The 21,964-nt window shown below is 41.3% G+C and overlaps 1 protein-coding gene across 3 annotated transcripts in view; it reads right to left on the bottom strand.

Moving 5' to 3' along the window:
- Positions 1-21,964, bottom strand: part of SRGAP2 (SLIT-ROBO Rho GTPase activating protein 2) — a 254,817-nt gene that overhangs the window by 220,278 nt on the left and 12,575 nt on the right. The gene's annotated exons all lie outside the window — the stretch shown is intronic.

The following is a 21,964-nucleotide window of genomic DNA, read 5'->3' as shown; positions in this document are numbered from 1 at the left end:
GAACACAGCCGCCTGACCAGAATGCAGACACCAGGACAGATACCATTCTGAAGCTGTGGACTCTTCCCTTTCTGGGGAAATCAGTGAGTTCATATTTTCTATGTTGCCACAGAGAGCTCTTTCTGGCAAAGCAAACGGAAAGAAAATGCAGAATCTCCTCACCGAAGCACAGAATGGGGAAAAACACCAAAGCCTGGGCAGCTGGGCAGTTAGGTACAAAGCTATTCAGTGAGCAGACTTAACTAAAAGGGATTGTGATGATCTACTCCAACAATTTCATTTTTAAAATTAGGAAACGAGGCTGGGCATAATGGCTTACATCTGTACTCCCAGCACTTTGGGAGGCGGAGGCAAGTGGATTGCTTGAGGCTAGGAGTTCAAGCCAGCCTGGCCAACATGGCGAACCTCTGTCTCTAATAAAAATACAAAAATTACATGAGTGTGGTGACACACGCTTGTAATCCCAGCTACTGGGGTGGCTGAGGCACAAAAATCATTTCAACCTGGGAGGCAGAGGTTGCAGTGAGCTGAGATCATGCCATTGCACTCTAGCCTGGGCAACAGAACAAGACTCCGTCTCAAAAAAAATAAATTAGAAAACTAACTATCAGAGAGACCAAGGGTTCAAGGCTAAGCAAAACTGTTAAGTAGGTCCAACTGGAGGTGCTTCAATCTTTTTATTTTAGCCCCATATACCTGCTTACTTCCCCCCAGAGTGCCCTCCCTCACTAAACTGGCATCTAGTAGCCTTAGACCCTTATCAAAATCTTGTAAAGAAACAAATGGAATCTCATACTAAAGTATAAATAAACAGCTAGCCTTTTGAGTGAGATACAATAAAAGAATGTTTTAAAGAGAAAAAGCTACCAGTAGAAGAGATGTCTTCAGTCCATCCACCACCAGGGGACCTTGACAACAGCCCTAAAATCATATCCAATAGGCGGTTTTGTACCCAGCTGTAGGCAAATAGGGTACCAAAGCTTGAAACTCTTCCAGATTAGTTCAAGTGGGCTTACAAAGAAGTTCAAGTGGACCTGCAGAGTGGTGGGTCTTATCTCCAAGCCCGAGCTGTAAGCAGCAACACTATTCTTTAGAAAGGCATTACACATCATGCATAAATGAGAATCAGAGCTCCCCATACAATGCTGCCACTGCCCCTCCTCCTTGCAAAAGTCCATATGTTAAGAATATCATTCCGGGCTGGGTATGGTGGTTCACGCCTGTAATCCCAACACTTTGGGAGGCCGAGGCAAGTGGATCACAAGGTCAGGAGTTTGAGACCAGCCTGGCCAATATGGTAAAACCCCATCTCTACTAAAAAAATACAAAAATTAGCCGGGCGTGGTGGCGTGTGCCTATAGTTCCAACTACTTGGGAGACTGAGGCAGGAGAATCGCTTGAACCCGGGAGGTGGAGGGCAGAGGTTGCACTGAGCCAAGATCACGCCACTGCACTCCAGCCTGGGCTCTGTCTCAAACAAACAAACAAACAAACAAACAAACAAACAAAAAACAAAAACGCTCCATGAAAGCACGGACTTGTTCTGTCTTGTTAATAACTCTATCTCTAGCACCAGACCAGAGCCTGGTACATAGTGGGCATACATAATCATGTGTTGAGTACATGAATGAATTAGTGATTGAATGAATGAATTTTTTTAATGCACTGAACCAAATGTCTTTGAAGACAGTACAGGGCCCTCTGGTACCACAGAGGCTGTGTTGTGGGTCATGCCAGCACTCACAAGAAATGCCAACGCTGGCATACACTTCACCAACAGGCAGATATATCTGTAAGATGCAGGGGTAAGTTCAAGTGCTTCCATGAGGCATTTCCATAATTAATTATTAGCATTCACAGGCTAGATACCTATAATGCCAACTTCAGCATCGATCTAAAGGAAACCTATTCATTTAAACTGACAAAAACATGCTGTCGTTTTCATTTCCATTACAAAGCATGCCAATGTAGCAGAAACATTTTGATTGATTGAATGGTTTTCTCTCAATCTGCGTGGCAATTGATCAGTTTACCAAGGGACAAATAGTTCAACAATTCAAGTCAAAAGCAGAGAAACCTTTTTTCTTTACTTATGAGCCATTTAAAATATATAGAAATTATGAATACTTAAAATTCTCTTATGGGAGATCCTAAATAAGGTAAGATGTATATGTGTGTGTGTGTATGTATATGTATGTGTACATACATATTATCTCTCTCAACACATAACCAGAAGAAATGCTGCAACTGCCTGTGGTAGACTGCTTCCACAGCCCAGTAAGTGATGTACCACTTCATCTCCATCAAGACCTTAATTCCTGCCCCTAAATAATAAATGCGGTAACAAAACCGGAAGCACTTTGAGTCTCTAAAAGAAGCTATAGAAATCCTGAAAGAAGAAAATAACAAGTACAAATAGAATCTCTGAGAGGACAAAAAAAAAAAATGTGTTGCATAAAAAGAGAGTCAAGGTGTTAATTGCTGAAGAGTCCTTCAGGTTGAAGAAAAGCATCCTTGACTATCCTGTATTCTGCAGCCCCTTCCTTCTTTTCAAGGAACTGCACAGATTATGTCTGTCATTCCTATCAATTTGTTTATTCAGTGGCCTTTTGGCAGCCAAACTGCTAGGAGCTGCTCAGGTACAGCACAGTCAAGCAGGCCTGCACAAGTTTCCACCACACCCAGGCTTCAGCTTGGTAGAAAATGAAAATGGTCAAAAGAGTTTTAATGAGTTGTTAATGATTTAAGTACTCACAGTGATATGCTTGCAAGATAAGACAAAAGGAACTTAGGAGCAGTGAAACCAAATCAAACCAATAATACATTCAACAGTTATGAATACAATTACACAATTTCTGCATACATTTAGGAAGCTTCCGAAACAGAATCTGGACGGAAACATCCCAAGGTGTAGCCTGCTGCCTCCACTCAGAAGCCCACCCATACCCTTGCTAACAAAGTATTCTACACTTTTCTTTAAACTCTCCTGGAATTCAATAGGCTTCCTTCATAATTTTATCTTATTGCTCCACAAAAGCTTGGCTTCTAACGTCAACCCTACCTCTCATCTGCTTACTGAGGACAGGACGAAACTTGAGTTGTTCCCTGCAGACAAAAGTACAATGGTCGACACTAAAGATCAGCTATTTGAAGTAAAAGTGGTTTTAAGCAGGTTAATAAACCCCAGGCTTACAGGTTCTCACTCTTGGTATATTTTTCTAACACACCCCAACAAGATAAGAGATTGGAAAATGGCTCCCTTGGCTGGTTGAGAAGGAAAGTAATCTTTTTTTTTTTTTTTTTTTTTAAAGGCACTGATGGAATTACCCTGCTAGGGAACCAGCATACATATGTCATTCTTTTGTACAGTATTTTTACAAGTATTTGATTTTGTTTACCCTAATTTATCCAACTCGGGAATAAAAAGGAATCTCAGATCTATCAGAAGGACCTCCAATTTCTCATTCTCAGCTTCAAAACAAATTAGTCAGTTTAACATTAGTCAAGACATTTAGGTTGCTGTGAAGTAAGAATGATACTAGGTCATGATTAAGATGGTTCTCCAAACTATCAACAAGACTGTCTAATCACTTGTTATGAACCCAACACTATGTTAAACACCAATGGCAGGTACAAAAGAAGTATGAAATAAAGTTCCTGTCATCCACACCTAACAATCTAAAGGCAGCCTTCAATTAATTTACTGATAGGGTATATTGCATAATAAGTTTTATAAATTTGTTGTTTGAAGTTCAAACACATTTTGCCATAAAAGGCATGCTATCGTGTTTCAGTTCTCGTGCTGGTAGAAAACTGTCTTAGCCTCTAATGTAATTGAGATATCAAGTACTGTATGTGCAAATGAAACACAATATTAAAAACTGGTGTAACATTAGAAATATCCGACATGTATCTGGCGCTTTGTGCGCTTGAAAGAGTTCTTCATATACATAAACTTCACATCATAGTATATTATTTGATGATACATGGTCGTATTGTCAACTGTTGAAGAAACTGAGGCACAGAAAGCCTAGAAACTTTTCCAGAGTCACACAGCTACTAAGTAGCAGCAGGGCGCTCACGTTGGCCTTCCAACTCTAAATTCCGTTGTCTTTCCACTAGTGTAAAACTGAGTAAGAAGGAGGTGTGAAGTGTTTTGTTTTGCTTTGTTATTTAAGACTGGTGGTTGAGAAAGAGGAAATTTTATTTGAGAAAGACAGGGAGGTAAGTGAAAACTTTTAGTGATTCAAAAGGAGGCTTAAGGGCACTTTTAGAAGCTTTCAAGGTTGACGAAGCTGGTGTTTATGGCTTTCATTTCACTTGGAGCCTTGTGGCCAGGCTTTTCCTCCTTTCAGGTTTCTCACTGGCTCTTTTCAAGTTCAACTGCCCCGATTAGAGTATGTTTGGTTTGGGATTTAACTCATGAATAGGAATACACCAACAGCAAAGAAGGGTTGGAACAGACTTCCTTGAGGTTACTGGATAAGCACTGGAAAAGAGAAAAGGAATAAGGAAGACAAAAGTACAGATAAGATAAATTGCCTGAGGCAGACTTAACTACACAGCAACCCTTGAAAGGAAGGTACAGGGAAAAGGGGCTGAGGGAGGGTATTATTCTATGAAAGAGACATGGGACAGATGTTGAGACAGTCCTCACCACTGTGCCATCAGGCCAGGGCAGCAGCAGCTACAACTCAACTATGCATAAATAGGTCTTGCCCTTATGTGAAGGTCTATAGTTGAGAAGACATCTGTGAAATTAGCAGGTGACAGCAAAAATAATCCCACATATATGCCTTTCAAAAAATCTCTCTAACCAAATAAAAATGCAAAGAATTTCATTCATTCATTCATCCATCCATCCAATGAACATTTATTATATGCTAAGCACTGTGCTAGATGCTAGAAAACAAAGATAAACAGAAATAGTCCCTGCTCTCAAAGAGCTCACAGCTTAGCAAACAAGAGAGATGTGTAAACAAATACGTGCAAAATAGTGTGACTGGTACGACCTCATTTTGTTAAACAGCGAGTACAGTATTGGCACAGTCATACTTCAAGCATGAACAGAGCCCAAGAGGTTCCCCAACGTGCTCAACTTGGCAGACTTGCTATTTACCACTTACCCATCCGTATTCAGAGGCTCGCACTCATACTTAGGCCAAATCTCCATTATTAATCACATATTTACCAGCTAAGTCACTTTCCTAATGTCTACCCTGCCCAAGTCACTGTTTTGTTTCTAAGAAGGAGGAAGGTGTGTATTCATTTATCTCGCCCAAATTGTGTAAGGGCAACCTGAACTCGAGGCGGTGCAAAAGGGGTTCACCATAACATGGCATGTCATTTCAAGTATGGCCCAGAAAGCAACAGGTGATTCACTTTAACAAATATACTTGAGCCAATGTTATATAGGTCAAGTCTCATCAAAACAAACACCAAGAAATGGTCCCCTTTCTTCTGTTGCAGCAAATAAAATCTTAGTATATATTTGTTTGAGGTATGTAATTTGCTAAGCTGATACACAAACATTACTTCATTTAGTCAACACAGCAACCCCTAGATGTAGGAATTATATGTTCATCCTATATCTGAAGAGGCTGAGGCCAAGAAAGGTTAGAGACTTACCCAGGGCCACATAGTTGATGGCAAGGGTCAGAGCTACCACTGGTACCCAAACCTCTGACCTCCAGCTGAGTGGTCTTTTTTCTACCAAACTGTGGCTTAAACCTCTCCAGGCAACTGGGGGTAATCTCTGTTACACAGAAATAATTTTAAAAGAAGGAGAGTAATAACTCCTATAGTCTCCTTGGATTGAACACACTGGACGAGAAGTACAGGCCACTCTCCTCAAAATAGAAATAACACTAAAAATTCAAAGCCTTTGGAAGTGAGAATGGAATACATTAAGTTCAACTGCCAATATCTGAAATACAATTTCCTATAAATGGCTTTAGCCTGATCCCCTCTTTCAACATATCCTACAATCACAATCTCCAATCAAATCCTCTATCAAAGAGCCATCTCACCATCCCAAAATTATTCAAATTAAGGAGATTAACCACTCCTGCCTCCACACCCCGAAACAGCACCAGCACCACCCAGTCATGTTTTGCTGAACTCAGCCTCTCCCACACTCCCCAGGCTCTCTTTAAAATAACTTGTTCTTTAGCCAGCTCTTCAGTCACCCATGGGAGGTCAGGTGATGGAGGGTGCTGGCAGGGCTTGACTTGACTTTTCTTTCATTCCCAGCTGACCCTCATAAGGGGCCTCCAACCAAACTCGGAGCAAGGCAGCTCAGAATTCCAGTTTTCTCTCTCCTTGTTTAGCTGTGCTCTGTCCCTACAGGGGATGGGGAAAGAAAATGCTATTAATTCCTGCACACAAACACGAAGCCCCTTCAAGGGAAAATATTTCTCAAAGTGAAAGGTAAGAAGCTGCAAAAGGAGGTCAGGTAATTTGGCACATACAGGAGGTATCATCTATTTCACAGTTTCTCTGCAACATTCCCAATTTAGAAGAAAAGAAAATGACAGATTTAATGAAAGGCGGATGGGGGTGGCATTGTCACTTGCCTAATGAAATTCCTGCTTGAATGGAACTGTCATCTCAAACTCAGGGTATCTAAAATAACGCTCATTCTCTCCCCAACTGCTGCACCTCTTCCTGGCTTCCATATGTCTATTTCTGCCATTGCCACCATCGTTCTCCCTGTCTCCCAAACTAAAAACCTCAGGTATTCCTGATTCTTACTTCACCCCTAGGCCCCACACCCATCTCAGCAGCTCATCTTCCCATCTTAGTGGTATCTCTTAATTACAGTGTGGTCAAACATGGTATCCAAGATAAAAGAACCAGCAGGCTTTGGAGTTGGACAGACCTGAGCTGCAGTCCCTATTCCACCATGGGTCACCATCACTTCGGATCATCACCCTGAACTCAAGTGTCTTGTTCAGTAAATGAGGACTCGCAATTCCCTCATAGGTGACTCTAGTAATTGAACCCATTTAACAGCATGTTTGCAGCACCCACCACAGGGCCTGGTATGCTGTGTGGGCAGGAACAAGCCTCTTGCCCCCATCCAGGCAACTCAGAGCAACCAGGGAGTCCCTTGGAAACAACTTCATCACACTTCATCTCTCTTGAAGTCCGAGTGCCCCCATTGTTCTCTGTTGCCCCAGTATGAAGCCAGACTCTGGCTGATCTTCAAGGTCATAAAAAACTATCCAGTTTGATCTTACTCCTCTGTCTATGACTCCTCTGCTCCAGCCCAAGAGTCTACTCACTCACTTGGCACACATTTATTGGGTGCCTACCACATGCAAACATGGTGCTGGAGGCTGGGAATGTTGAAATGACAGGCTGCCCACTGCCCACCCTCAAAGAACTCACAAGCTTTCTGGTAGTGAGTGTGGTCTGGGGGAAGGAGCATGGGGGTGGGGGTGAGGGTGGATAAAACCATCATTGTATTAGGGTGTAGGAAGTGATACAGGAGCAGTAAGCACGATGGGGGCTGTGGGAACTCCACTGAGGGAAGACACACTGCCACTGTTCTTTCCTCCTACTCTCGACTTAGCCAAATCCTAGTCCATAAATCAAGGTCTTATTCATTCTGGCCCACACCTCTCCCATCTCAAAATTCCTCAAGTTCTTATCAACACCACTCATTTTCAGTCATCCACTGGCTGATGTCATTTCTTGTATTGCTGTGGGTTAATTTTTTTTTAATTACTTTCTTACAGGTAGGCTTTTTTTCTCCATGGCTTCTATGATCATAGACGATAAGGACTAGGCTCTAGATAGTTCTAAATCTCTCATGAAAACTACATACTCATTATTTGTGGTATGGTTGATGTATTTGGAACCACTGACAACTGCAAAACAACACATTCCTTTCCCTTTGAAAAACATGCACTGCACTTCCCTCGCTGCTAGGTCCTGAGTTCTGTGTGTCTTACACTTTTCATCCAACCCAAGATAAGAGACGAAACCCTTGCTAACTCAAACAACTATCCAAAATGTAATTTGTTTAAAAATTATAGTTTTTAACTTTTAAAATTGTTTCATCTAAAAAGTTCTTCAAATAAAATCTTAGTGGGACACCCAATATCGTGAACATAAAAGCAGAGCTATTCTGGTTGGAGCTATGGGGACATCCTAGTGCCACTACCTCAAAGGGGAAAACATGTGATTCCCTTATCAGCAACCCCTGATGTACATCCGGGGCAACACCACTACAGCATGATGGAGAACTCATCTTGCCCACAAATATGTATAATAAACTTAATATATGTACAAATGAGACATAACAAATCAATGGGGGAAAAGATGAATGCTTGAATAAATATAGCCACATGGAATATAAAATAAAGTTAGATCCCTCCCTCACACTGTTGATGAAAATTTACTCCTTATTTATTCAAGATGTTATGTGAAAGGCAAAACTTGTAGATGAAAATACAAAAGAATATCCTTATGATTGTGTGTGTTTGTCTTAATCAAGACAATAAAGTTAATTTCTTTAAGAAAAAGTAAATTTGACTATATTAAAATTTGGAATTTCTTTTTTTCTTTTTTTTGAGACAGTCTCCTTCTGTCATCCAGACTGGGGTGCACTGGCATGATCACAGCTCCCTGCAGCCTTGGCCTCTAGAGCTCAAGTGATCCTCCCACCTCAGCCTCCTGAGTAGGTGGGATTATAGGAGCACATCACCATGCCCACCTAATTTATTTGTATTTTTGGTAGAGACGGAGTCTTAATATGTTGCCTAGGCTGGTCTCGAACTCCTGGACTCAAGTGTTCCTCCCACCGGGGCCTCCCAAAGTGCTGGGATTGCAGGTGTGAGCCACCGCACTTGGACTTGCAATTTCTTATATATCACATAATTCAATTAAAAGAAAGATGATAAACTAAATCTGGGAGCAGGTATTGCAACCTATAATTGTCAACAATGAGTAAATAGGACATATAAGGAACACCTACACATAAATTACTAGAAAAAGCAAGACGGCCTAAAAGAGTTGTCTCTAGATTGCGATTTAAGAACTACTGTGGGGCCAGGCACAGTGGCTCACGCCTGTAATCCCAGCACTTTGGGTGGCCAAGCTGGGAGGATCACTTGAGGTCAGGAGTTCAAGACCAGCCTGGCCAACACAGTGAAACCCTGTCTCTACTAAAAATACAAAAATTAGCCCGACATGGTGGCACGAACCTGTAATCACAGTCACTTGGGAGGAGGCCATATCTCAATTTATCTATACAACTGCCCTGGGATGTAGGCAGAACATATATTATGCCAGTTTATTGACAAGGAAATTGAGACAACTTAAATGATCAGTCCAAAGAGAGAGAAATATACATGTATCTTCCCTAGTAAGATGCAAAACCTACTTTTCTACCTTCTAATGTACAATCTTGCCATTACAAAAAAACCACCTCTATCTTTTTTTTTTTCTTTTTTTTGGAGACAAGATCTCACTATGTTGCCCAGGCTCATCTTGAACCCCTGAGCTCAAGAGATTCTCCTGCCTCAGCCTCCAGAGTATCTGGGACTATAGGTACTCATCAACATGCCTGGCTTACCTTTACTTTCTAAAAAATACCTGTTCACACAAAAATCTATACATGAATGTTCATAGCAGCTTCATTCATAACAGCCTAAAACAGGAAACAACCCATATGTCCTTCAGTGGGTGAAGGGCTAAACAAACCATCATACATTCATACCATAGAATACTGCTCAGTAATAAAAAGGAATGCACTATTGATACGCACAACAACCTGAATGAGTCTTCAGAGACTTGTGCTGAGTCATAAAAAAAGGCCAATCCTAAAAAGCTACATGCTAATGGTTCCATTTTTATAATATTCTTGAAATGACAAGATTATAAACATGGACAACAGATTAGTGGTTACCAGCAGTTAAGGACTAAGGACTACAGTAGGGTGAGATGAAGGAGTGAACTGGGAGGGGCAGGACTAGAAAAGGACAACATGAGTGATCCTTGCAGTGATGGAACTGTTTAGAATTTTGACTGTATCAATGTCAAGGTCCTGATTATGGTATTGTGTTATACTTTTGCAAGATGTTAACCATCAGAGGAATCTAAGTAACAGGATGTGCAATCTCTCTGCATTATTTCTTACAACTGCATGTGAATGCATAATTATCTCAAAATAATTTTTAAAAAAACATAACCAAAAAAAGCCGGATATCATCCTGCCCTGTGTTGTACAATTCTGAGGTTAAATAAGATAAAGTATGGCGAGGCACTTCATAGACTGCCTTGTGCCCTGTAAATACTATGTAACATCATCATCTTCCTCTATCAACCAGTCTCATCAGCATTACTCACTGTTAGACTATTCCTTGTCCACAGAGCCTTCAATATCTCTCTACTGTGACCCTATCACTATACTTGCGTAATCCATCCACCTTTCTTGCTATTGTTTGAATGTCCCCTCCAAATCTCATGTTGAAACTTAATCCCCATGGTGGGGCCTTCAAGAGGTGACTGTATCATGAAGGCATGCCATCATTAATGGATTAATAGATTAATGAGTTATCTTGGCAGTGAAACTAGTGACTTTTTAAGAAGAGGAAGAGGGACATGAGCTGGCAAGTTTACACACTCAGCTCCCTCTCTATGTGATATCCTGCGCCACCTCGGGACTCTGTGGAGATTTTCCATCAGCAAGAAGGCCCTCACCAGATTCAGCCCTCAATCTTGGACTTCCCAGCCTCCAGAACTGGAAAAAAAAAAAAAATGTTTCTTTGCAAATTACCCGGTTTCAGGTATTGTGTTATAATCCACAGAAAATGGACTAAGACATTTCTAATAGACTGCAGCTCCTTGAAGGCAGAAACTTTTTTCTGTATCTCTCTATGCCCACAATTTAGCATAGTACAAAACATACGGGACAGGCGTGGTGGCTCACACCTATAATCCCAGCACTTTGGGAGGCTGAGGCAGGCTGATCACAAGGTCAGGAGTTCGAGACCAGCCTGAAAAACATGGTGAAACCCCGCCTCTACTAAAAATATAAAAATTAGCCGGGTGTGGTGGTGCACACCCGTAATCCCAGCTACTCAGGAGGCTGAGGCAGGAGAATCGCTTGAACCCGGGAGTCGGAAGTTGCAGTGAGCCAAGATCACATCACTGCACTCCAGCCTGAGTGACAGAGCAAGACTCTGCCTCAAAAAAAAAAAAAAAAGAAAAGAAAAGAAAACATACAGTAGGTACTAAATAAATGGCTGTCAGGTTGAAATTAGCTCATGATCTTCTTGTTCAATACAAAGTGTCCCAACACTGGAGGAAGTGAGGAGAGGAGGGGACTGGAAAGAAGAACACTCCAGTAGCTATAAGCCAACGCCTCGAAAGTTTCATCAATAGCCTCCTCCTTCCTAAGTTGCTGAGAACCCAAATGAAGCAAAGGTCTGTACAGAGGGTGTGGCCACAGCAGCAAAAACATGAGTTCAATTCATCAAGTCTCTTCTTTAAACTATTTCAAGTTCTGCAAATGAAGGAACTGACCATTTATAGATTGGGTGGGTCACTGGAAGGAGATGGGAAGATGGGCTGTGGTATACTATTCTGGAAAGGATTTTAAAGGTTAGCTGACAGCCCTTTTCCTGAAATGATTAAGACTGAAGAACTGCCCGAGGGCAGAATGTGTTTAAATACTCTGTCATGATCTCTCAGACCTGACACTCTCGGCCTAGGCAAACATATTTGGCTAGTGAGGTGGGGAGGGGGTTCCCACGCCCTGAAAACAATGCTAGCTCCTCACTCCTACTCCAAATAGTTTCCAGCATAAAAAGGCACAAGCAGTTGCTTTGCTGCTCCTAACGTTATCGGATAATTTTTCAAATTCTTACTCAATTACATATCACGCTGTTATCTTCAATCTCCACAGGCCAAATAGCCTTGCTTTCACATCGTGCCCACTAAGCCTGCAGAACACAAGTATCCTTCCCAAGTAATTCCAGCTCTCATAAACATGAGATCATTTTACATTAAGTTTTGTTAGAGTATTTGTGTGTATGGTGGTTGTGTGTGCATGCGCACACGCGCATGCATAAGTGTGCATATGCCTTTTCTTCTACTAGGAGTAAGGAGATTCAACACCAAGAGAAGGTTAGAAACTTGGGAGGTTTCTGTTTCTGCTTAATGATTAACTCTTTTGCTACTGAATCCAGAAGAGCTGGCCTTTCTGGACTGGCAGTCCTGCTCCCTGGCCAAAACAGCAAAAGAAAGCTCATACACACACATTCACTGTTAGAAAGAAGTAACTGGCACAAATCAGTTTCAGCTTTGGCAGTGAGAACACGATTGTAGTTTTAAGGAGAACTAGGTGTTTCCACATTGTGTTGTTACTGGCCTTAAAATATCCAGATCAAGAACTCATTAATCAAAGTAACACGTCATCCACCTAAAATGCTTCAATGTTTGATTTAAAATTGCTGACAGCAAAGAACTGAGATAACTTACATAACCACAAATCACTGAATAAATAAGAGAGATCAAGAGATACAGCACAACGGACTCTAATAATGGCTAAAAACACAAAGCCTAATTAATGTCGTTTAAAGATGAAACCTTTAAGAAGAAAACAAAGAAAAAGAAAGATGAAACCTTAAACCAGAAGCAGGAGAGGGGAGTAGGAAGAACCTGTGCTATCTATTCTCTGGTTTCTATCCTTCCTCTAGGACAATAATCAACATCCAGATTCTATGTGACAACTCACTTAACAATAACCATTTTTTGTTCATATGTCCTAAAAATCATGAAGCAAGGAACTAGTGATCCATCTTTCCACTTTCCAGCTGAGAAGTTGAGAATCCCAAAGGTGGAATGACATCTTCAACATTACAAAGCTTGTCCTCTATTACCCTACATTTCTTCCTCCTTATGAACGATATTTTTTAAATGCTGTAATGATAAAAATATGAGTTGTCATTATTATTAATAGTACTCATTTAAAACAACAGACTGCTACTTAGCCTATTCATTAGGTGAAAATAAAACAAACATAAACATGAAAATATTTCAATTCCGCATTATGACATGCTTCATCACAATCCTCAAAGAAATTCCTTAGTTGACAAAGGGCCTAATATATAAAGAGCAACATAAGAGGCAAGAGGCTGGCTGTGCGCGGTGGCTCAAGCCTGTAATCCCAGCACTTTGAGAGGCCGAGACGGGTGGATCACAAGGTCAGGAGATCGAGACCATCCCGGCTAACATGGCGAAACCCCATCTCTACTAAAAAATACAAAAAACTAGCCGGGCGAGGTAACGGGCACCTGTAGTCCCAGCTACTCGGGAGGCTGAGGCAGGAGAATGGCGTGAACCCGGGAGGCGGAGCTTGCAGTGAGCTGAGATCCGGCCACTGCACTCCAACCTGGGCGACAGAGCAAGACTCCGTCTCAAAAAAAAAAAAAAAAAAAAAGAGGCAAGAGGCCACTCCACATCCGAAAAGGGCCTGAAGGCACTTCCCGAACAACCCAGATGTCTAGATCAACCCTATACCAGTTCCATAACCACACTGCCTCCCCCAGGTTTGTCCCAAACCAGATGTCAGAGATTAAGAGCCTCCCACTTCCTTATTTCTTTAATTTTCGTTAAGGACAATCAATTAACTTCCTTTTTCTTTTAAATTTAAGTACGGCACACAACAAGATAAATATCTGTAATACCAAGAGTTACACAAATTCCATTTCTGGCCCACCAACATGGACAGGGAAAACCATACAAACCAGTTACAGCAGGGAATTTTCTAACTCTGGAAGTCTCTGAGCTTACTGGAAGTCCAAAGTTTAATAGTTATCCTGATTAAAGCATTCATTGTCCCTAGTGGATCCAGTCACAAGTTCACCTGTAGGCCCATCAAGTAACTCTCTCTCCCCTCGATTCTTCTCCAGCTGTGAGGCACATCTTCCTATTAGATCGTGATATTTCAACAAGTATCATTTCAACTGCTCTCCAGGTCAGCTGCCACTCTGGTACTACCTACCACCTGGGGCCTATCCTCCATAAGTGTGCAACAGCCATGCAGGCATGGCAAGTTCTGGGGGTGGAAAGAATGTCATTCAGAGAATATAATGGTTTTTGTACTTTCAAGTGTGTCTACTTAAAAGGGACAAATCATCACCTTCAACATCTTTTTTGTTTGTTTGTTTTTGAGATGGAGGCTTGCTCTGTCACCTAGGCTGCAGTGCAATGGTGCAATCTGGGCTCGCTGCAACCTCCGCCTTCCAAGTTCAAGCGATTCTCCTGCCTCAGGCTCCCAAGTAGCTGAATTAATTACAGGTGCCCGCCACCATGCCCGGCTAATTTTTGTATTTTTAGTAGAGACAGGGTTTCACCATGTTGGCCAGGCTGGTCTTGAACTCCTGACTTTAGATGATCGGGCTGCCTCACCCTCCCAAAGTGCTGGGATTACAGGCTTGAGGCACCCAGCCCGGCCAATCTTCAACATATTAATAAGCAAGAATCATGAACCCTGAAAGCCGGAAGGATCTTAGAAAGTTCCTAATGTTTAACCCCTAGTTTCTTAGATGAGAAGACCAAGGTATAGGGAGGTAGAGTAGGTATGTAACAGAAAGACATTTAAAACACTGCATTAATTCTTTATTGTAACAAGTTACTAGGAAATGAGGATAATCAACTGAGTGTATACAGCATCTCATAGTTTCAACTGAATTCTTTCATTTCAGCCTCACATCAGTGTTAAGTCAGTTTGGGTTCATAATCTGTCCTCATCACTTACTAGCCATGTGCTTCAGAGCAACTTATTTAACCTCATTGTGCGTCATCTGTAAAATGGGGATAATAATAGCAGCTATCTCACAGGGCTGCTGAGAAATTCATGAGTTCATATATGTAAAGCACCTAAAACAGAGCTGCGACATAAGAAGCACTTGATCAACGCTAGCCATCATCATCATCATTATAAGGGCCAAGAATTGTTGTTCCCATTTTATAGGGATTTTATAGGGAAACTAGGGATTTTGAGACCTTAGGTGAGTTATCTCCAAAATCATGGTAGTAAATGACAAAGCTAAACTAGAACCCAAGCTTTCTGCCTCCCAATCCAGCACTCTTTCCCTTAGGATCATTCTGCCTATATAGAATCCTATAGCTCAACGTGTTACAAAGTACTGTATTGGCCCAAAAGAAATGTTGCTCCAGAATAGGTACCTCAGTCAAGATGTCTTCCCAAAGAGCAGCTTACTCATCTGACAAGCTCTGGTGCAGCATCTCCACCGCCTACCAAAACAATAAACACACGCACACAAAAAAACTAATGGGAAAAGGAAGCAAATTTCTACGGGATTTCAATGTTTAGAGAAAAGAGTTGGCAACAGCCAACTCTTCAGAAACAAGACATATTTCTTAAAGCTTATGGCATGGCTTGTCATGGCCACCTCATGTTCTTGAGTCCCTCTGTTTTCTGTGCTTTGTCCTCCTGTGGAGCCCTGGCCACCCAGCCACCCATGGCTGCCAGGGTCATCTTCTCCAGGGAGAGTATTCAGATCCCGCCCACCATGCCATGATTTTAAATGCAAGATCTGGGATCATACAGCAAAGATAAGGTCCCAACTTTCACAGTGACTTCTGGGTCACCTCTCCACTGATTAATGCATTTAGAAGATATGGTTAAGAAAAAAAAAAAAACCCAAAGAGAATCTGTCTTCTCCCTAAAGGATGACATCCTAAAATATACACCAAAATGGAGGAACATGTCCCAACTGTTTTTCCTCCACACAAATACATACTTCAAGTTCAGAACCATTCATTCACAACATATAAATAAAGTCAAGGCTATTTCATACCAAATGACTGGAAAACTCAAAAGGGACCATTTTCCTGCTTGTCCCTTAGGACCTTTCCTTCCCCATTTACCAAAGATCTCACAGCTGGTTCTCACCAGGCAATAACTCTCTCCACACCGTGCTTCAAAAGAGTAACAAAACAGTTCCTTTTTCAAGTCAACCCAGTTTTAACTCCAGGTCAAGACAGACGAACTTTCTCAAACTTAGACTTTTAGTGCCTGATCTTCGATGCCATCTCTAAGACCTACAGCTACCTGACCCCGACCTCTGGAAGGAGACTGTGTTTACCAAGTCTCCCTATCAGGAATTCACTGACCACCTTGTCAAGATCCACACCAGAGTCTCTGTGCAGCGGACCCAGGCTCCAGCTGTGGCTACAACATAGGGTTTTTATACAAGAAAAATAAAGTGAATTAAGCCTGAAAAAAAAAAAAAAAAGGTGAATAAATCCTGCACAAACGTAGAATGGGTTTTTGCTTCAATTACAGAAAGCCTTATGTTTGTTTTAAACTCTCGGGAATTTCAGTGTTAACATTTTTCTTGGTTTCCAAGGTAAGAGATGTGAGTGAAGAAATTTGGTCAACTCAAGTATAGCTCTAGGGCAGTGATTCTAAAGAGGGCAGTGATTCTAAAGAGGGCCGTGCCCGCAATAAATTTAAGGAGAAACACACTCCCATGGGGGAGAATCCATAAGGCTATGTAGTTTGTACCTGTCCTTGTATAATGCAAATATATTCACAGTGTTTAATCTATATCAAATTTCAAATAATATTAACATGGGTTTATTACTGGAATGGGGGAGAAATGCAGAAGCATGCCATCATGGCACTGTCACATCCAAACTCAACTCAGAAGACAGTTCAATTCAACTTATAAACATTGTAGTGCTTACTATGTGTCAGGAGCTGGACATGCAGAAATGAATAAAAGACCGTTTTTTCCTGAAGGTGTTCAGTGAGTTGTAAACAAAGAGATGTAAACGAAGAGATTGCCATGTAATATGATGAGTGCAATAATACAAGAGTGTACAAAGACACTGCGGAGGAGATGCTGAGAGCGTACTGATGAACTCTGTGCAGAAGGCAAGGGAAGATGCTAAGAAATCCTGCTTGGGATCCTGCACAGGGGAGCAGAGAAGGCTTCCTGGAAGGGTGGCATCTGAGCTGGGCTTTAAAGGATGAATAAGTTTTCCAGGTTCAAGGAAGAGGACCCATTCCAAAGAGAGGGCACAGCATGGATAAAGCACAAACCATGACACAACATGATAAAGAAAGGAAACTAGAGGCAGTTCAGCTGTAAGGCGGTATAAAATGTAAGCAGGGTAAGTGGGAAGTGATTAATAGTAACAGTCTTTTATGCTATGACCTTAGCAAAAAAAAAATGAGTTTTTAAAAATCAGTCTGGTGACACTGTGCAAGATGTAGTGTCAGGATACAATTAAACTACTTCCAAAAGATTATTTGCAGTAGTTAGGTCATCCATTTATTCATTCAGTACTACAGACAATAAGTGTTTACCGAGAGCCACCATTTGAGCTACAATAGTCTTCCAGACACGTTTCCTATCTGAAGGGACCTTATAATAAACTATTTATTTAGTATTTAATATTTGCCATACACTGAGCCAGTACTCTAAACACAACTGCAATTAATAGCAAGATAGGTCTCATTATCTCCATGTCACAGAAGAGGGGGCTTGGAAGAGAAGCTGAGTGACTTGAGCAAAGTCACACAGCAAAGAACTGAAGCTGACAAGACTCCAACTGAGGGCTGGTTCCATAGCCTATATTCTTTGCATTGCACTACACAACTTCAAAACATTCCTACATTCAGAAGCCTGGTAGAAGAAAAAAGAATGAAATACAAATATTCCAAACATAAGGCAGTATGAGATCAATGCCATATGAGAGCTATTAAGAGAAGTACTGTGTGGGTGAAATAGAAAAGAAGGGTTATTTCTGGTCAGAGCAATTAAGGAAGGAATCCCAGAAACGTTGGGCTTTACCAGAAAGGTGAGATTTTTTTTTTTTTTTTTTTTTTTGAGATGGAGTTTCACTCTTATTGCCCAGGCTGGAGTGCAATGGCGTGATCTCGGCTCACAGCAACCTCCAACTCCTGGGTTCCAGTCATTCTCCTGCCTCAGCCTCACAAGTAGCTGGGATTACAGGCATGTGCCACCACCCCCAGCTAATTTTATATTTTAAGTAGAGACGGGGTTTCACCATGTTAGTCGGGGTTTCACCATGTTAGTCAGGCTGGTCTCGAACTCGCGACCTCAGGTGATCCACTGTACCCGGCAGAAGGGTGAGATTTCAAAAGGTGAAGATACGGGACTGGGCAGCAAAAAAGGGGCATTCCATGAACAACACGCAGAACTCAGACTCTGGCGACAACCAAGGTTCCTATTCCATCATTCACCAGTTGCAGACCCTGGGGGAATAACTGAATGTCCTACACCTCATTTTTTTCATTAGTAAAATGGGATACTAGTAACATCTTTTTCCTAAAGTTGGAGTAAGGATTATGGAATAATCTACATAAAGTATTCAGCATAATGCCTAGTAAGTGGTAAGCATCCAACAAAGAGCAAACGTTAGCTAGTAGTCTACGTGTTTAAAGAATGGTAAGCAGTCAAGTTAGACTTCCAGTCCTCCTAAAACAAAATAAAAAATGTGGTTGAAACAAGAGGTTGCAGTCAGACTGAGAAGGAAGTTCATATCTACCTTAGAAAGTTGGTCTGTATTTAGCAGGCAATAGGAAGTCAATCATTAGAAGAAAGAAGCCATATTAAAAATATTTTTAGTAGATCTCCAGTGGGAGCCCCTAGACCCTCTCCTTGATATCTGGCTCATTTGTGACCCCTTCTAAAAAGGCATGAGGCCCTAAAACTGGTTCAAGCCAGATCTGTTTTTTCATTTGTTTTTTTGTTTTTGAGACAGAGGCTTGCTCTGTCACCCAGGCTGGAGTGCAGTGGCACAATCTCGCTCACTGCAACCTCCACCTCCTGGGTTCAAGTGATTCTCCTCCCTCAGCCTCCTAAGTAGCTGGTATTACAGGCACCCACCACCAAGCCCAGCTAATTTTTGTATTTTTGTAGAGATGAGGTTTTACCATGTTGGTCAGGCTGGTCTCAAACTCCTGACCTCAGGTGATCCATCCACCTTGGCCTCCCAAAGTGGTGGGATTACAGGTGTAAGCCACTGCGCCCAGCCAAGCCATATCTATATGTACAAAGATACTGTCATTAGTCCACTCCTAACATGGCCATGATTTTTTTTTCTTTTCTTTCTCACTCCATCCTGTACCTTCCCTCCTAAAAGCAAAGTAATGGCTGAGATACAATTATTAACCCGACTTCCCCTGGAGATTGTCTTGGTTAAACAAATTTTCCAGAAACTAATCTGGGTGGCTTAGATCATTATTTGTTACTTTTTAAAATTTGTTAATACCAGGCTTTCACTTAGTTATCTTGAAGCTAATGACTTTTCTATAACATAATTATTAGCTCTATCACCTAGGCTAGAGTGCAATGGTGCAATCATGGCTCCCTACAATCTTGAACTCTTGGGCTCAAGCAATCCTCCTGCTTCATCCTCCTAAGAGAGCCTAGGACTACAGGTATGTGCCATCACACCCAGATAATTTTTTTTTTTTTTTTTTTGAAATGGAGTCTCGCTCTAGTTGCCCAGGCTGCAGTGCAATGGCGAGATCTCAGCTCACTGCAACCTCTGTCTCCCAGGTTCAAGGGATTCTCGTGCCTCAGCCTCCCGAGTAGCTGGGATTACAGGTGCCTGCCACCACACCCGGCTATTTTTTTTATTTTTAGTAGAGACAGAGTTTCACCATATTGGCCAGGCTGGTCTTGAACTCCTGACCTCAGGTGATCTGCCCACCTCAGCCTCCCAAAGTTCTGGGATTACAGGCATAAGCCACCGTGCCCAGCCAGTCTTTTTGTTTGTTTTTTTCTTTCCTTGCAGAGATGGGGTCCCACTATGTTTCCCGATTCAGTCTTGAACTCCTGGGCTCAAGCAATCCTCCCACCTTGGCCTCCCAAAGTGCTAGGATTACAGATGTGAGCCACCGTGCCTGGCCAATAGTACTGGTTTATTAATACATTATAATGAAGAAACTTTGGCGGTAATGATTAGATTCACTATCTTGATTGTGTTGGCTTTATGGGTGTTATATATGTCAAAGTCTATCAAATTGTATACCTTAAATATGTGCAATTTATTAAATGTCAATTAAATCTCAATAAAGCTATTAAAAATATGGTAAAAGTTTAGTAATTCACGTAATTATTAAAAGGTGTACAACTTTACAATTAATAATATACTAATATACAAGCTGATGCACATATTAAAACCTTAAGTTTAAAAAATTTATCAGGACAAGTGATTATATAGAAATGTATATACAGGCTTGTAAAACTTTGGTATAGTGTACCTTTTAAAAAAATAACCAGCCTGTGCAATGTAGGGAGACTTCATCTCTATGAAAAATTTTAAAACCAGCCAGGTATGGTAGCATGTGCCTATAGCCCCAGCTACTTGGGAGGCTGAGGTGGGAGGATCACTTGAGCCCAGGAGGTCAAGGCTGCAGTGAGCCGTGATCAAGCCACTGCAATCCAGCCTGGGTGACAGAGTGAGACCCCATCTGAAAAAAAAAAGAAAGAAAAAAGAATACACCTATGTTACACCTATGTTCACAGCAGCATTATTCAAACTAGGCAAAAGGTAGAAGCAACCCAAGTGTTCATCAATGAACGAATGGGTAAACAAAATGGGATATATATATACAATTAAATATTATTCAACCTTAAAATAGAAAGAAATGTGGACATATGCTACAACATGGATGAATTTTGAGGACATTACAGGAAGTGAAATAAGCCAGTAACAACAAATATATACACTATGATTCGACTTACCTGCAGTATCTGGAGTTATCAAATAGAGACAAAGTACAATGATGCTTGCCAGAGATAGGGGCAGGAGGGAATAGGGAGTTGTTGTTTAACGGGTATAAAGTTTCATTTTTGCAAGATGAAAAGAGTCGCCTAGATGGATGGTAGTGATGGTTGCATAACAATGTGAATGTGCTTAATGCTACTGAACTGTACTCTAGAATGGTTAAGATGGTCAATCTCCTGTGTATTCTACCACAATTACAGAGAGTAAGGGAGATATGAGAGTTCCTACACATTATTGTAAAATCAGTAAGGGTGTTAATTTTGTAATTTTTAAAACTGCTTTTAAGTGCTCCTATTATTTATTTTTAAACCAAATAACTTCCAAGGCAACTTTCCCAGATTCCCCAAAAAGTCAATTCTGGAGCTGACACCAGGTTAAAACTGTTCATTTTAATTTTATTACAACCAGAAATCTACATATCAACTGCTTTTTCCCTGCAATATGACATTTTCCTCACGTAGCTGTCAGAGGTCAAGGGTATAAGGTAAGCACAATTCCCATGAAGAGTACTCACTTCTGGAAGGAGAACTCTACAGGGGTCACTGGGTAGCCCAATTTATCTGGTGTGAATAATGGGAGTCAGGGTCTGGGCACCTGTTGATTTTAATAGTAAGGGTGCCTACATACTGCATCTAGGTCAAACTCTGGACACCTCATAGCAGAGAAATGATCAGAGCCTGTCGAAGCTTTCAAACTGCATGATACATAACAGATGTGGCCATAACTACCAGATAGGCTTCTTCAAAGTAAATTTCTGTTCTCATTCCCCAAAAGAACACCTGAAATTGAAAAAGCTAAGGACCCCTCATGAACACTGTTTCCAACTACTGCTTCTTTGCACAGTACACTGCATCTCCTGGCTCCTTGCCCACCACCTTCCTCCAGGGTCTTTCAATTGCAAGATGTAGAGTATGGTACTTGAATGCTTCCAAGAGCTTCATTTTCTTCCAGGAGTTCACCTTACTGCTGCAGAGTAGCTTTTTTTGTTGCTGTTTTTTCCCCTGAGCAAGGGATGAGGAACCCTCAATCATCTTACAGGAAAATGACAGCATCTGCTTGAGGATTCCAACTAAATGTTTTACTGCAGCTTTTCAAACTGATTATATTTAACTGATTATATTTAAAACTGATTAACTGATTATATTTAAAGCTC

Source organism: Mandrillus leucophaeus, unplaced genomic scaffold (genome assembly GCF_000951045.1).
Source record: "Mandrillus leucophaeus isolate KB7577 unplaced genomic scaffold, Mleu.le_1.0 Scaffold1174, whole genome shotgun sequence".
Classification (NCBI taxonomy): domain Eukaryota; kingdom Metazoa; phylum Chordata; class Mammalia; order Primates; family Cercopithecidae; genus Mandrillus; species Mandrillus leucophaeus.
This window is presented reverse-complemented; position numbering and strand designations above follow the sequence as displayed.